The following is a 17,611-nucleotide window of genomic DNA, read 5'->3' as shown; positions in this document are numbered from 1 at the left end:
ATATATATATATATATATATATAATATAATACATATACTTTTGAATAAAGATTAAAAATATTAAAAGGGTAAATTTATCACATGATATTCGAAATATTTTTTAAATATAATTTTATCAAACAACATTTATGTAAATACATATTTAAATAAAATTTTAATTTATTACTTACCAAACATTTAAAGCATCTCACAATTGTACTTTCACTTAAAACTCCTTCTCTAAATACATATTAAAAAGCTAAGCTAAAAGAGACCAAAAAAAAAAAAAGTCAAAAGGCTTAACAGTGTTATGTTGTTACAATGTCGTTATGAAAATATGACAAAAGAGAAAATATTTCATATCTAATAACAATTGACACGTCGGTAAACCTACTTTTTCTTCTTTGTTTCGAGACTTACCATCATAGTTATTAAATCCGGATCGGATCCGTTGGTCGGATTGGTTTTAAAACTGTGTACCGGAGGTCGAACTAGTTTGGTTCACAAATCAGATCCTTTGGAAGGCAAACACTGATATTTCCTTCACATCATGGAGCAATGCCAATAACAGTCAAACATGTGATTGAAAGATTCCATACATGATTCTACTCCCTGAGGTTTAGGATTTCATACAAGTTTGAGCGGTAACAATTCCATCCAATCACAGTTGACATAGAAAGCCAAGAAAATATACCCAAGTGAAAGATAATAATGCCAAAGAAATAACAGGAATTCAATTCCTAAATCTGGAATCTCCTCATCGCCAGATGAAACACGATGCACCAAATCCAGCAACTTCTCGGTGACACCTAAAATTCCATTCTTCCGGTTTTACTGTCTCTTTCTATTTCATCTGTCTTAATCACTCACTTAATGCTCAAATGAACTGTAATTAACTTGCAGAGATGCAAGATGATGGCTGGGATGTCCGTGTTTGAAATGCCAAGTTAAATGTCATCAATTTTGTGGAGCAGCTTGTTTTGTGCCAACAGCAAAGAACTCTGCAATAACCTCCAGAGGCATGCCTTTTGTTTCGGGAACCTTTAGAAACACGAACACAAAAGCTATGATACAGACTACTAAGTAAATTGCAAACACGCCAGCAAGGCCAATTGTGTTCAACATCACAGGTAGGGTGTAGGTGACTATGATATCTCCGATCCAGAATATAAGTGCACAGATAGCTATGCAGACACCACGGACCCGAGTTGGGAAGATTTCCGAGCAGAGGATATTTGGGATTGGTCCAAAACCCATGACAAAGCAGCAGAAGTATACAATGACACTGACTGTGGAGAGCACTGCATGAACCACATTGCCCAGCTCCACAAGGTTGGCCACAACCAAGACAACCAGTGATGCTATTAAGATGGGGATGGTAGACAGCAGAAGAAACCTGCAAAATTGGAAAAGAAGTTACAAAGTGGCCATTGTCTATTTGTTCATGACAAGGATCGTAATTTTGTACCGGGCGATATACCAGGGGTGTACCGCTCGATATATATATATATATATATATATATATATATATATATATATATATATATATATATATATATATATATATATATATATATATATATATATATATATATATATATATATATATATATATATATATATATATATAAGTTCAAAAATAGGTGACGTCGCCTCTTTTTTCTGCCTGCGTGGGGAGAAGAAACCAATGTTTCCTTCTCCCCGCGCAAAAAAGGGCGACAAGGCGGCTGCCCGCGACATCACCGAGTCTTCTTCTCCCTGAGCGGATAAGGAGAAGTCGCCGATGACGTCAAGGCCTCGTCGCCTCAGACGAGGAGGCGACATCTCATCTACAATGTCCGACGAGGGATCAGGATCGTTGAGGGAGAGCGACGCGGATCTCCAAGTTCTACCTTCTCTTCTCCCTCTTCTTTCTTCTCCCTTAGCTCTCCCTCGGCTAATACCACCCGATAGTGGGCGGCGATAGTCGAAATTGATCGTCACCAACCGATTTAGGGTGGTAATGGGGCGAAAGCAGCCCCAATCGATGGTACCACCCGATAGCGAGTGGTCCGCATACTGGTCTGCTGGCGGACAGACTGGTATGTACCGCCTGGTACAGGCGGTATTATTCGAAATTAAAATCCTTGGTTCATGACATATGCAAATAATACAAGGACTTTTAAGGGAACAGTGAAATCATGCAAATAAAAAAGGGATGGACAAACTGATAAACAAGAAGCGGAATGGCCTTCTCCCTGAGATATCCATGAGCCTCATAGCAACACCAATACTAGGAAGCATTAACAATGTCGTGACAGCACTAATAAGGATAGATGCTGAATCTGAACTAATGCCAATATTAGAAAGTAGTACTTCAACACCAGCTTGCTCAAGTATCTGAGGAGTGTAGTAGAGAACCCCATTTATCCCAGAAAACTGCATAGCAGAGAACCGGTAATAGAATAACGATGTATCCTAAAAAAAATAGCAAAGACGAAAATCTTCTGGATAACAAATTAGTGGTATTTGTACATGTTGCAATTTGCAGTGATGATATACTAAATTCTGGATCTTGATGGGGTGGTCACAATTCACCTTAATACGTACCATACTGAGTAGGGCTCGATACACCGATACAGACCGAAATTGAAAACCTTGCTCTCAATACCATAAGAAATGTAAATAACCAAACCTAGGAGTGGTGCTCTGATATAGCTTGTCTAAGAAGAGTGAAGTATCTTATTATACTTATTAAAGTATCTACAAGAAGTCTAATGTTTATCAAGATGCATTCTTTCCATTATCTGATCCACTATGCAATATCATGTCTTTAAGGCCTTAAAGCAGACCAGCCAGACATCAAAAGATAATACCTAGTAAACCCTGGAATATCTACTGCTAAAAAGAAAAAGGTCTCACCCAATGGTGTATGTAAATGCAGAACTGTATTATAGATCAATTTGGAACTTTTTTTTCCAATGAAGGCAATCTCAGAACCTCATTTTCCAATATTACAAGTTAGAAGGACAAACTCCTTAACTAATTTTTTTCTTTAATCTTTTGGAATATATCTTTTTTCTGCTCAGACTATTTATACTTTAAACATAATAAATTCTTGTCTTGATCATTCATCAAAGAAAACCAGATGTTAACATAAGTTCCCCTCAATTCAATAAAGCCTACAAATTAGTGTTCCAATCATATTAAAGGTGAATTTAAGGCGTGAAACAAAAAATTAGTAATAATAGGAAGAGAATTGTGACTGTCCAGTATGAAAATTCCAGTTTCTTTCATCAAGGCTCAGTCTTCGTTTGCAAGGAAAAAAATTCAAACAATATAAATGACCTAACACAAATAATTATAATAGCAATGATTGTTTAGCAAGTGGATGATCAGATAACAAATTCACCATGCAAATTCATTTTTTTTCATCAAATAATGCCAAGGGTACACCGTACATAAGATCTTCACATTTGCAGGATTGGTATAGTTTTATCTGCATGTCAAGTCACTAGAAACTAGTGCTGAGTAGTAAATACAAGCCAAAAACAAACACTGGCAGATGTATGATATAGCATGAACTTCTTTATTTCTTTCCAAAATTAACACAACCACAAATACAACAAATTATCAAAAGTTTCTCGTCATCATGTCAAATGATAGAAGGATAATTGGTAACAAGTGGAGACAAACTTATAAATAGGAGTAGGTGAATTACGTACATAGTTATCTAGTTATTCAGGAGTTTATGAATGTGTAAAACAAAGCATACTTCATCGAATTTTGCATACTAAAAGGGTATGATAGAAAAAGATGACAAATACAGAGCAGGGCTCTGAATTAGCTCATGCTGACAAGTTAAACTGGAAGAACAGGCTCACTAGAAAATTTAAAATCTATTATAGTAATGTAAAAATCATGATAGCTAACAGAAGGTTACTCATAGAGGTTGCCTGGTGCCCATTACATGGTACAAGAAGAAAAACCTTCCCAGCTACTTCAACCAAATGAAAGCTTTGGAGTAATTAACAAAGATGTCCAACACTCAAATATTCAAAATCTTACTGGTCTCAACCAGAATTTAATTATCATTTCTTAACATGTAGACTTACCTGCTGAAGGATCTGGATTCCAATTCCAACAAACAAAGCGCGTCTTACTCCTGGTTCAAATAGATCGGACTACCTTGGGCCTTTACCGGCTGTTTCTGATGGATGAACCATTGCTGGTCCAACTGGATGCTGGTCCATAAGCTCCTTAGAAAAAAGAGCAGGCTGGCTCACCAATGCTGCAGCCTGGACAAATGCACTGCCTTCTGGGGCTTCACCTCCTTGTAGCAAAACCCGAGAACCTCTGTGTGACTCAGGGACAGCTTCTTGGTGTAGATAAATTCTTTTGAAACCTTCTTCCTTCTTCCCATCTTCACTTTCTCTCTCAGACCATTTCCAAGCCAATTGCCATCCCCCACCAATACCCATGCTACCAACTGCCTCTCTGGTGTTATCATGGATAGGACTACTAGTTTGTCTCAAACTTAAAGAACTCTCATGTGGTGGGGCTATATCCTTCCCTTCCAAGCTTGTTGTCTGACGAGAGAGTAATGGACTTCGAACATTGTCATCAGACTCACCTCCTCCAGCATCAGCCGCATAGTCTTCACTACCCTGTTGAAGACTCTCCTCATCCCACTGATCATTTTTTAGTTGCTGTTCTGCTACACTAAACATGCTTCCAAAATTAGGGAACATTGTGCTTCGCATGCTGCCCATTTCAGGTAGTTTCTCATGGACACTTCCAAATAAGGTCACCAATGGATCCATTAGTGGTACACTACTCTGCATCTCCATGCTACCATGGCGAGATAAAAGGGTGAAGGCACTTCCGAGGATGCTTTGTCCTTTCACAGGTCGTGCAACCCAGGAAAGACCCTCTTCTGGCCCATACAATGTGATCTGTTCAGTATCAGCAGTTGCTCCCTGGTCATCAGGGAGCTCATTAGCAGGGCCAATTATGTACTCCTCAATGGATGTCTCACCACCTACTCCCAAGCCCTCAACAAGAAGGGCCATTTCTCCTGTGTACTTGAAAGGAAAAGAAATAAGCAAATCATGTCTCCAACTTCTTTAAAACTTTATTTTGTTTGACTAAAACACCATGAAGGCAAATTTAATAGCACAAAAAGAAAAGAACAATGTGATGAGTATTCATCAAGTTAAATAATTTTGGATGTTTTAGAGTTCAAAATTAACTGACTTGTCAACAATTAATGACATATTGAAGAAAAAGAATAGATCATAATATTTAATCCTTTCGGTTATTTGCAAGGTTCATTAACAACTTCCTATAAATATCACAAATACAAAAGTCACATGAATTTTAAGAATAATTAAGTTGCAAAAACAATGTTTAAGAAGTACCGTATTGAGCATGCATAAAAATGTGTACCAATAAAGCTAACCCAACCAGGTCATAAAAATGTTGGTACTAAAAAATATCAACAAAGAATATAACAACTAGAAAATTGAGCCAAAGGATTTCTTTTTATCATGGTTCTAATGACAAACTTTAGTTAAAGCCAACTGGATGAGTGGATGAGTGGTTCAAACCAAAAAGAAGAAAAAAAAAAGATGCTAACTTTTTCTGTCATATTGTGTAAGATTATGTACAACATACCTTTTTTGTCTGCATGACCTATTTACTGTTAACATTCATGAGTAAAGAAAGCAATACAGGTAACATGTAACATAGAGACAGAAATGACAGCTAGATTTTTGTTGAAGGTGTCAACAAACTTAGCTAGTAAAGATCTTGATAGTTCATCGCAAGATTCTGGGCTCAAATCCTGCCTTCGCTATTTATCCTTTGTAAGAAAAAAAACAGAAATGACACTAAGCAATAAAATCATCAATATTGTAAATTACAAACATATCTTTGGAGTTAGATATCTACCAAAACATGATTTGTACTAGAAAGAAATCTAGAAACAATCAATCATTCCTTGCTACTATTGTGCTACTTAAAACCAGAAAATAATACTCCAAATATAAGAGGACTTTGATTCTGGAAACATTCACAACTCATTTAGGAACTCTAACTTATGAGATACTATATCTAAGTTTGATCCCAACTTTTTTAGAGTCCAGGAAAGCAACTAAATTTATTTCGTCTTTAGTCATTTCTACTTTATATCTAAGATATATAATTACATGAATACCAAAAAGTTATACTTGGTGGTCTCATGTGGCCCACAAACACTTTCAAAGCAACTGTTTTCCCATAAACATGATAGCAAAAGTTTGGTTATCTTGCTCAAGTGGATTTATCCCCCGCCATTATTCAGTTGATTACGGATTGCCTTTAAAGTACATTCTAGTTGCTTAAGAGGATACACATGCCTGTGCAATGCTGGGGACTGGAAAAAGAAAACAGATAGACTTAGTTAACGAAACAATTGTGAAGTTTTAATAAACAGAAAGTACTTATTTGTCACATGCATATTTTAGTAATTAGGAAATGCAAAAGGCCTCTGCAACAAACAAGTACAGTGACAAATTCCTGCTGCCACAAACCTGAAACATCCTCCCTTCCATGCAATCTTTGTAAAACCAATTTTGCCTCGAGCATTTTCCCTTTGCTTACAAGCCACCTTGGAGATTCCGGCAAACAGAAAATTGTCAATAAGAAATATAAAAGGGAAGGAATAGAGAGTACACCAAGCATCACTCTCCAAGCTGGATTTGCCATTAGTGACATTCCAAAAACCATACAGTATGACAGAAACATGCCTCCAGAGCCACTGAACTGTGGAAGCGTATTTAACAATCCCCTATCTCTGATGGAGCTGTCTCAGAAATATATACAGGCACAAGTGTGACAGCAAGACCAATGCCAAATCCATCAATAAGCCTTGCCAAGAGCAAGACAAACATTCGGAGACCATAACATTATCAAACCACTGACAAAGTACAGGACTGATGAAATAATCAGAAGGGGTCGCCTACCAACCAAGTCTGATACTGCTCCAGAGAATGTTGTGATAATAGTAGCACCAATAAGTGACATGGCTACTATTAGACCCTCTATAGTGGGCTCACTCTCCAATTTAAATTCCTTTTTAATGTATAGAACAGCTCCTGAAGAAAATATTTACAAAGATAAGAATTTGTATCATATTTCATATGCCTCTACAAAACAAAGCAGCAATCTGGTATAGAAAAAGAGACAGAGCAATACAATATCGAGATTTCTCTGGATCTAATATGAAATGAAAGGATTGCACAATCAGATGAAACTGAAGCTTTATTCATTGGCAGTGACAATTAATGAGCTATCAACCACAATCCTAATGAGGACCCAGACTGATAAAAAGATGATCAAATATTTTAATTCTAGTTATAGATATCATGTTAAACATAAAAATTTTCTTGACTTTAGACTAGGTCGTAGCAATGATGATAAAAATGCAATACATCAGTTATAAATAAATAAATACACACACACACACACACACACACACATATATATACACATATCACATATATATATAATATATATACATATATACATATCACTTACGACATGCCTGCAATGGTAGCGTTGTCCCATCCCTGCAGCAAATTACCAATTGAGGCAGCTATGGCAACCAGAACAGCTCCCTGCATCTTTGCAGCAAAGGATGATGACTCCTGTAAAAGAAAACTTTAGATATATAACCATACTGCAGACTAAAACTTTATTCCATCTCAGGCAGATTGTATAAAGCGAAAAAAATGATTCCAATACCGATGGAGACACACAATTTAGCAACTAAAACATCAAAGTGTTAGCATAAAATCTGTAATCATGCTATCTGTAATGCGGAAAAATTTTTATGCCAAGATTGAAATCAAATAAATTGGATCTAACAATATTATGATACGTACCTTTTTCTTGTTGTTCAGAAAAATAAACTTTATCTGATCTACAAGTACTTCATCTTCAGATCTGAAATATCAATCTGCAAGGATTTGCAAGGAAAACTAGATCCTAGATAGAACCATCTAGATTGATGGATTAGGGGATTATGGAAGAGGGAGATTGAGAGAAAAACCAATCTCTCAATTGCTGAGATGCTACTCAGACGCACTCTGATGCACTCAATGATGCACTACTCAGATGCACACTTAACCCCTAGAGGTCCTGTCTATCAGATGCCCCCTTAGCCTCTAGAGGTCCTGTCTATCAGATGCCCCCTTAGCCTCTAGAGATCCTGTCTATTTATAGGCGAGAGCAGAGGGTCTAGGATAAGTTATTAGGAGAGTTCCTCCCATCAAGGTTATCTCCTAAGGAATCCTACTTTAATATGAACTTTTTTTCTATTGGCCAATAACCATAATCAGAATCTAATAATATCTATAATATATCTTACCTAATTAAATAGGACCACATAATCTAACATTCTCCCACTTGGCCCAATAATTGATAAGATACAAAAAGACTTAAAAATCAAAAATAAATAAACAAAATTTATTTTTAAAAAAATAATTTGACTCAATTGGATTCTGAAATTTTTGGAAAAACTATATACACGCGCATGAATTTTAGAAAATAGGCCAATAAATCCAATAATAATAATAATACTACATTAAGTCTGACTAACAATATGAGTCATAGCGGTTGTATGCCATCAGTGTCACACTTCCTTCTATATACCACAATACTGTTAGCCTTTCCTAATGCAGTCCAAAAATAACCCCTATAATTTGTCTTGTCAAGACAATCCTGTCATCACATTCAACCATAATATGTACATACATAATTGTGAACAAGATAGCAGAAACAAATAACTTTAAGTACGTAAGTAAGAATGTCAATTATAATATCCACTCAAACATACATCACCATATCCTTTATGGGTTGCTCACAAACCCAATCATAAGAACATGTTCTTTCAAAATACTTTAGACTGTAAGTCCTAAGTGAATGGATCAACAATCAATACAGTGGAACTCATGTAATTAATTGACATTAGATGTTTCTGGACTCATCTTCTCTAACCATCAAGTACTTTATACCATAATGCATATAGATGCAATAGTACTTGTCATTCTTAGAGAAGAAAACTACTGCAATGTCATAAAATATCTTCAACGACTTGGTAATTGAGTTTGACTACACCAAGTCCTGAGATAAAAATTTTGCAATAAAAAATTTGATTAGTGGCCTCAAAACATGCCACAAAATCAACTTCTATTATTAATAATAATAAATTGTCTCTCTAATTACATAGATATTAACCGTAAGGTGGACTTCCTATTATCGAGGCAATTTATATAATCAACATCTGAAAAATACCATTATTTCAAGCTGATATAATTTCATACATGTGAGCATATAATCTTTTGTCCCTTCCGGATATCTTATTACTTTCTCTGTAGTCTTTTAATGTTTTTACTTCTGGGTGATTTCAATATATACCCAACATTTTAATTGTAAAAACTGATATCTTTTCTAACACAGGCTTGAGCATAAACTTCCAACTACGTATATACAAAGAATATCTTCTTTGTCTTATCCTTTTCAAGTCATTTTCAAGCATTTACTATTGACTAAAATTTTGCTTTTATGATTGACTGAACAAAGCTATATATTAAAATCATTTCAAGACTCGGTTGATATATACTTTCTAAGACAATCTTCATAATCATTGAATTATATCCTTGAATTACTCAATGTTAATAATATAAGATGTCTTATTCATATCAACCATATTAAAACTTTTAGTGATAAATTCTTGATTTAGTATAATAAATCAAGATCACTATTAGTAAGGCAAAATATTATCCATATATAAGACCAATATAATAAACTTGCTCTCACTGATATAAATACTGATTATAGTATTTACCTTAAATCTGAAATAATGATATTAAGAACCTTTATATATCATTATCTTAACTTGTTTAAGGTCATAAATGGATTCCTGAATTTGCATATCAAACTTTATATTTTTTTCATTTTCTTTGTAAATCATTTAGAGTAACCCATATAAAGCTAGATCTTTTAAAAAAATATTTTCATATCATTATGATATAATTTAAACTCATAATGAATCATTAATGTCATGATGATTCTTAACGAGTTCATTAAAAATCTCATTATGATCGATACATTCTTTATGAGTAAAACTTTTAACCACAAGTCTGACCATTATATCGTTTGACATTGTTCTTTGAGTCACATTTATATAATAGACTCTTTTACAATTATTAGACAATTCGATAAATTTATCAGATACCATTTTGGTTATTAATTTTAACTCTTCTTTTATTGCATCATATTACTTTTCAGAATCATTACTTTTCATGACCCGTAACAAAAATAAAGGATCCATTCTGATTCCTATATCATAATATAATTCTTGTAGATATACAACATAATAACCATAAATGACATGATTCCTTCCCCTTTGAGATATTCTCAAAGTTATCAATTATGATTGTTCTACAAGACCATTAACAACGATATCAATATAATGTAAGAGTTTAATAATGTTATTTTGTTGTTCATTTTCATCAAATCATTTAATAATTTGAGTAACAATAATCTCTCGAATAATAAAGGAGTATTAACTTGTATCTCCTTTATATCAAAATTAAATTTCGAGATTTTCACTCCCATTGATTTGCTATTTTATAGGAATCTTATGTTACCAAATTTAATTGTCCTCGTACTATGATTAGAGCAATAAAATATGTACCCCTTTTAAATTTTTCTGAATAGATAATAAAATATTCAGAAATAATTATTAAATTTAATTTTTTTTTATGTAAGTTGAAGATCCTTATCTCCATAGGACAATCTCAAATATATAAATATCTTAAGTTCAGTTTCCTATTATTTCATAACTTAAAAGAAGTCATGTAATTTACTTACTAGGAACACCATTCAAGATATACATAGTTGTCCGGAGCTTCTTCTCACATTGATTTAGATACAAAATAATAACTTATCATTGCTCTTAACCATATCTATAAGGTACGATGACATCTTTTAGCAATCATATTCTGCTGTAACACATCTGGTAAATCATATACCTTATTTTTCTAAGAATCTAGCAACAGAATTAGGTTCATCATAAATACCATAAAATTTATCAACTTTGTCAGATATGATGATTTTGACTTTTCTATCTAATTGTTTATCAACTTCATTTATATACACTTCAAGAGTGTAAACAATCATAGACTTTACATGAATTAGATATATATAATCATATCTCAATATATTATTTATATGATGATAAAATGTCTCTCTTTAATGAGACAAAAGCATAGAGTGATAAACATAACCTCAAGGAGTTTATAAAACTATATTTCACTTCAATATTTAATTATAGGATCATTGTAAACTTATGATTTATATTAATTCTGCATAGACTATTATACAGAATTCAAATGTTAATTTTCTTGAATCACAATAAGTTTATAACCACCAAAAGGGAAATAATATTTTAATAATTCTATGTAAAGAACTCAAATTCCCAGAATTATAAGAAGCATGAATCCTCAAGATTTATCAAATTGAATCATCTATAGATATAAGTAATAAATACAAACTAATATCGCTTTTACTTTAAGACGATTCCCTACATTGATAAATATCTCATTCTCTTTTGGTTTTATCCCTCTTATTTTTTTTCTTATTTTAATAAAAAATATCTATTATTGGTAACATATGATGAATTATTAAATTAATCCATCAATAATATCCGTAATATTTGATTTGAACCATACAAAGGTTATAATTATACCTTTTTCATTTCAAATCAAATCTTATAATATATTTCTTCTTCACATAACTTTATTTGCTACAAAAGTAACACTTTATTGTGAAGATATTCTTTTATGAGTTTATATAATAATTATAAACTCAGGTGGAATTACGCTTCATCCTTATTTTAGTGTTACCTACTCCTTGAGTAGTACTCAAAATATTATGAGTCTTGAGCTTACAGCTTTATCATTTATTTTGAGGATATAATTTTAAATTCCTCAAATACTATCATAGTAAAGTATCAACTAATGACTTATCAGATAATTTAAATTGATCCTTAGATATTCTCATGCGCTAGTTGTAAACTGTACTGAAATCTAAATATCATAAAATTTAAAATTGAGTCTTTCATACCTTTCTTGATCAGTCACCTCAATTATTTATTTCACAGAACTTTCTGTAATTAAGTTTGTGTTCTGTTCAATTAATATGATCAAGGTCTCACTTACTCAATACAACTTGTATATGCTCAAGCCATTTATTTCAGAAAGTATAGAGACATTTACAGAAACACAATAAAGGAAGTGCCATAGTAATAATAAAGGAAGTGCCATTTATTTCATAGGACCATCTAGATTGATGGATTAGGAGATGCTACTCAGACGCACTCTGATGCACTATTCAGATGCACACTTAACCCCTAAAGGTCCTATCTATCATATGCCCCCTTAGCCCCTAAAGGTCCTGTCTATTTATAGGCGAGAGCAGAGGGTCTAGGATAAGTTATTAGGAGAGTTCCTCCCATCAAGATTATCTCCTAAGGAATCCTACCTTAATATGGACTTCTTTTCTATTGGCCAATAACCATAATCAAAATCCAATAATATCTATAATATATCTTACCTAATTAAATAGGGCCACATAATCTAACACAAAGTTTAGAGAATTTTTCATACCCTGAACGAAACCATTGAAGCGAGTTGATATATCAAAATGTTGAAGACTTGGTGACTAAACCAACGAAACAAAATGATTTTGCCCGGAAATGGCAACAGATCAAGAAGAAAAGAGACAACTTACTTGCAGTGGAACCCAGAGCAGATTCGATGCTCCCACGCTGGACCTTCACGGGCTCTGCGCGTTGATACGAAGCTCAGAGAAGCGGGAGAGATACTCTCTTTGGTGGCCGAATAAAAAAATAAAAGAAATGGGGCTAAACAGCAGCAGGAGATTTCGCTACAGCCCTTTAGCATACGAGACTTGGGATACTGTATCTCCCCTTGTCTTCCCTCCTCTCTTTGGAGTTTGGAGCTTATCACTGCAATTAAACGAGCGAGTGAAAGCTGCAGAAAACGCCAAAAGTCACTGAACTCACAGGTACGGCCTCTTCGATTCGTCGAAACAGGGGTAAGGATCTCAGAGTTTTAGGGTTTTCTCCACCGAACGTCTCCAAGTTCACACCTTTCACGCGAACAACCCCCGACGGCTTTCAGCAACGCGTCAAGTGCCCTGAAAAATGAAATCATTCGGTTCAAAATGCTGGGACCTTTGGTCAGTTCACTCGGCTGCACACCTCCAAAATCCTCCGTGTTGCTTTAGTTAAGCCATAAAATCCTCAGAAAGCTTGGGAAATCTGAGAAGGAAAGTAGTAATGGGATCAATCAGTGGCTGTAACCGCAGCTGTATGAAGGCTATCAGACGATTCCTTTTGTTGTATTGGATTTGCTGGACCTTTGCATGTCGCTAGATATAGAAGGCGGTTCCAGATTCCAGCTTTGGGCTGTCCTCGTGGAGTCTGAACGTGGTAGCTACCATTTGTTCTACCCGTCAAAGAGATGGGAGTAGGAAGACGAAGGAAGAGGAGCCCCGTCCGCTGTGTTTCCTGCTCCTCTCTAACGAACGAATGGGACGGCGCTATTACTCTACTCGGACCTGATGACGCCCTCCCTCTTTGGGTTATCAAGATGAATATTGATTGTGTTGAAAAAATATATTTAATTTAGTTTTCATCCCTCGCACTAATAAGAGACATAACAAAAAATACGCATGAAAATAAAAGATCTTATTAAAGAATATCACTTTCAAAATAAACATAAATCCAAAATCTAGATGCCTAGTAACTAATCCAATTTTTCAAGACGTTTCTTCTTTATGATATATATATAATATGGGGATTTGTTATGAAAAATTAATTGTTTAGTTCATCGATCAACTCTCATTAGTCTTCGTCTCCTCTCCTCTCCTCGGATATTATGAAATTTTTTTGTGGAAAAATTTCTGGGGATCTCAACCATATGGTTGTTGCTAACACGTTAAACTTTGTAGCAATTGTAACAAGTTCATGATAGATGCTTTCATTGCATCACTAAGAGAAAGGAATACATCGTGTGCCTTGCTATTGAAAATATTGTTGTACATACGGGAGTAGGTGGCATCACAAGACTTTAAGTTCGAATCTTATCTTTTAATTAAAAAATCTGCAACTAATAATTACATGAAAAACATAATGATGACATGATGTTTGATTTTTATAGAAAGAGATTATAATACTTCGATTTGATTAGTCTCACGTTAATGTGGTCTAAGACATCGATTAAAAATTTTAGATATTTACAGTGGTTTTTCGTTTTTTTTTTTTTTTTTTTGAAGTGATGAAAATAGTATATGATCCTAAGACCTTCTTAAGCCGATCTAACATCTTTTTTTCAGTTAAGTTAGCTTAACACATTCAAAAGATATATTAAATAGCACATTCAAAATATATGATGGATGAGATTTTTGGACTTTCAGCTTTTGATAAATTGATCCAGTATATTATTATTAGACTAATATTTTGGATGTAAAAAAATATTAGATAAAATCTTAAACGCTCAACATTTGAGCAATATGATTGATTTTAGTAATATAATTGATTTTGCATTTATTCGTACGTTCCTTGCCATCGCATGGAGTTTGAAATATCATTCACTGCATTATGTTTGCATCATCAATAAAGCGACATTATGTCACGGAATAAGAATAGTATCTAACTAAGAGGACAATTGGTTACTTGCGATGGAAATATATGCAGCCAACAGCTACAAAGCAAAAGACATGACGCAGTAATTAGTAGTAAATGAAGTTGTTTAGATGTCTCCATGTGTAATTATTAATTACTGTGTTGCATTTTAATGATGTTAAAATAGCAGATGTTGAGTCTTGCATTTTAATTTGAGGCTTTTATGGTCAGTTTTAATTTGAAATTGTCAACCGATCAAGTAGGGTCTCCACCTCGTTACTGCGTGTACAATGGCAAGCATCTCCTTATCATATACTGACATGTTTTGATGGGAGGGAGATAATGTCTTGCTAGTGTATGCGAGTGGTCGACCATTTTGCATGAAAACAGCTCCAATTTCGACTCCAGATACGTCGGCCTCAATGATGAAGGGTCTATTGAAATCTGGTAGCGCAAGCACCGGCGTCGTTGTCATGGCTACTTTAAGTTTGTCGAAGGCAACAGAGGCTTTGTTCGACCATTGGAAAGCATCTTTTTTCAGTAAAGAAGTGAGTGGTGCACTGATCTTCCCATAGTCCTTAACAAATTTTCGGTAGTAGCCCGTTAGTCCAAGGAACCCCCGCAGTAATTTCACATTTGTAGGTTTCGGTCAGCTTTGCATTGCCTCAATTTTTGTTGGGTCTACTGCCACTTCTTCTTCTAATATTATATGCCCAAGGTACTCTACTTTTTGTTGGAGAAAGCTGCACTTTGGTTGCTTAACAAAAAGAGTATTCTCCCGAAGGATCGTCAAAACAATCTGTAAATGCTGAAAGTGAGTCTCAAGAGAAGGGCTGTAAACGAGAATATCATCGAAAAATACCAGCACAAATTTACGAAGAAAGCTCCGAAATATATTATTCATTAGACTTTGAAAGGTTGAAGGAGCATTAGTGAGTCCAAAAGGCATTACCAAGAATTCATAATGGCCATCATATGTGCGAAATGTAAATTTTGGAATGTCATCGTCACATACCCGAATTTGGTGGTAACCGGATCGGAGGTCCATATTTGTGAAGACTCGAGCTCCTTTCAATTCATCAAGAAGTTCATCCACCACTGGTATTGGGTATTTGTCCTTGATAGTGATGCCATTTAAAGCTCGATAGTCGATGCACATCCGCCAAATTCCGTCCTTCTTGCGTACAAGTAGCACCGATGAGGAATAGGGGCTGCAACTTGGCCGAATCACCCCTGTTTCAAGCATCTCCTTTACGATCTTTTCAATTTCATCTTTCTGGAGGTGAGGATATCAGTACGATCGAGTGTTCGCTGGTGGATTGCCCGGAAGGATTGTAATTCGATGGTCATGTTGCCGAGAAGGAGGAAGACCGCGTGGTTTAGCAAATATGTCAGCAAATTCAGTAAGCAATTGGGCAAGATTTTGATCTTCAATTTCTATTTTCTTCTCTTCTGGTTGTGGCTGGAGATGCATCAAAAAGCCACCATTTATCTTGTGCAAAACTTTCTCCATTCGTTGGGTCGAAACAGTGGTAACGTTGCTTCCGCACTTCCCGCGTAGAATGATATGTTTGCCCTTACAGTAGAATTTCATAATTAATTTAGAAAAGTTCCAAGAGACATCACCTAGTGTAGTCAGCCATTCTATACCAAGCACTGCCTCATAGTCATCGATTGGTAGGAGGAAGAAATCGGTGATAATTTCTTGGTCTTGCAGTAATAGTTTCACTTGCAGGCATCTTTGGTCGCACTTTAGGATTCTGCCGTCGGCAACCTTTACATCGAACTTGTTGCAACCTTCAATATGCAGTGTCATCCGAGCAGCAACCTTACTATTCAGGAAGTTATTAGTGCTACCCATGTCGATGAGAACAGTGATCGACTGTTGTTTGAGAAGGCATCCAACTTTCATCGTTTGCGGATTTGAGTAGCTGGCTAGTGCGTGTACCGTAATGTCGGTCGACTGTGGCTCTTCTTCCATAACTTCTTCTTCATGTTCAAGGCTCTCTTCTAGATGTTCAATGACCTCTTCTTCTACTGGTTCAATCATAAGAAGTCTACCTTTTTTACAGCGATGCTCACGGCTCCACGGCTCGTCGCAATGACAACATAACCCCTTCGTAGATCACTCTTGAAGTTCTTCTCTTGTTAACCTTTTCGGTGCAGGGACGCTGTTGATAGTAGGGGGGGCTAAGGGCTTTAGTATTGTAGGTCGTGGAGTGATCTTAGTCCTCCGGGCTTCATGGTTCAATCGCTCCTCTTGAAGTCGTGCGAAAGAGATGGTTGCCATAAGCGTGTATGGTTGTCGCGCCTTAACTTCTCCCCGGATCTCCGGCTTTAAGCCTTCAATAAAAATCCCCAATAGTAGTTTTTCAGACCAATCACAAGTTTGATTAGATAATCTTTTAAACCTGGTTTGGTACTCCTGAATGGTGGAGGTTTGTCGGATCTTTGCTAGTTGTCCGTCAATGTTCTCGTAATAAGTTGGTCAGAAGCATATCAGTAGTCCTTCTTTGAATTATCGCCATAAAAGGACTCCATAAGTGTGTTCAAACCAGTCAAACCATTGTATGGCATCCCCTTCAAGATGTATAGCTGTAATTTCCACCATGGATGCATCCGCAGTTTTATGGTACTGAAAATATCGCTCTGCGCGCGAGATCCAACCAATTGGGTCTCCTTCTTCCCATCTAGGGAAGTCCACTCTCATGTGCGAATAGTTGGGGTCAGTCATAGAGTCTCCCCTCTCTTGGAAGTCATCTCTTTAGGCATAATGTGATTGGTTAGAGCTCTCTCCTTGATGTGATTTCTTCGGGCTTGGTGGTCGGCCCAAACTGAATTCGGTAAGGAGAGTCCGAATCTTATCCTCCATTCGTGCCTCAAAGGCTTCAAATTTAG

General features: G+C 35.4%; 1 pseudogene; it reads right to left on the bottom strand.

Annotated features, from left to right (window-relative positions):
* Positions 1-263: 263 nt before the first annotated feature.
* On the bottom strand, positions 264-13,656 carry LOC103973441 (monosaccharide-sensing protein 2-like; annotated as a pseudogene).
* Between the last annotated feature and the right edge of the window lie 3,955 nt (positions 13,657-17,611).

The sequence above is a fragment of the Musa acuminata genome, chromosome BXJ3-5, assembly GCF_036884655.1.
Source record: "Musa acuminata AAA Group cultivar baxijiao chromosome BXJ3-5, Cavendish_Baxijiao_AAA, whole genome shotgun sequence".
NCBI lineage: Eukaryota > Viridiplantae > Streptophyta > Magnoliopsida > Zingiberales > Musaceae > Musa > Musa acuminata.
This window is presented reverse-complemented; position numbering and strand designations above follow the sequence as displayed.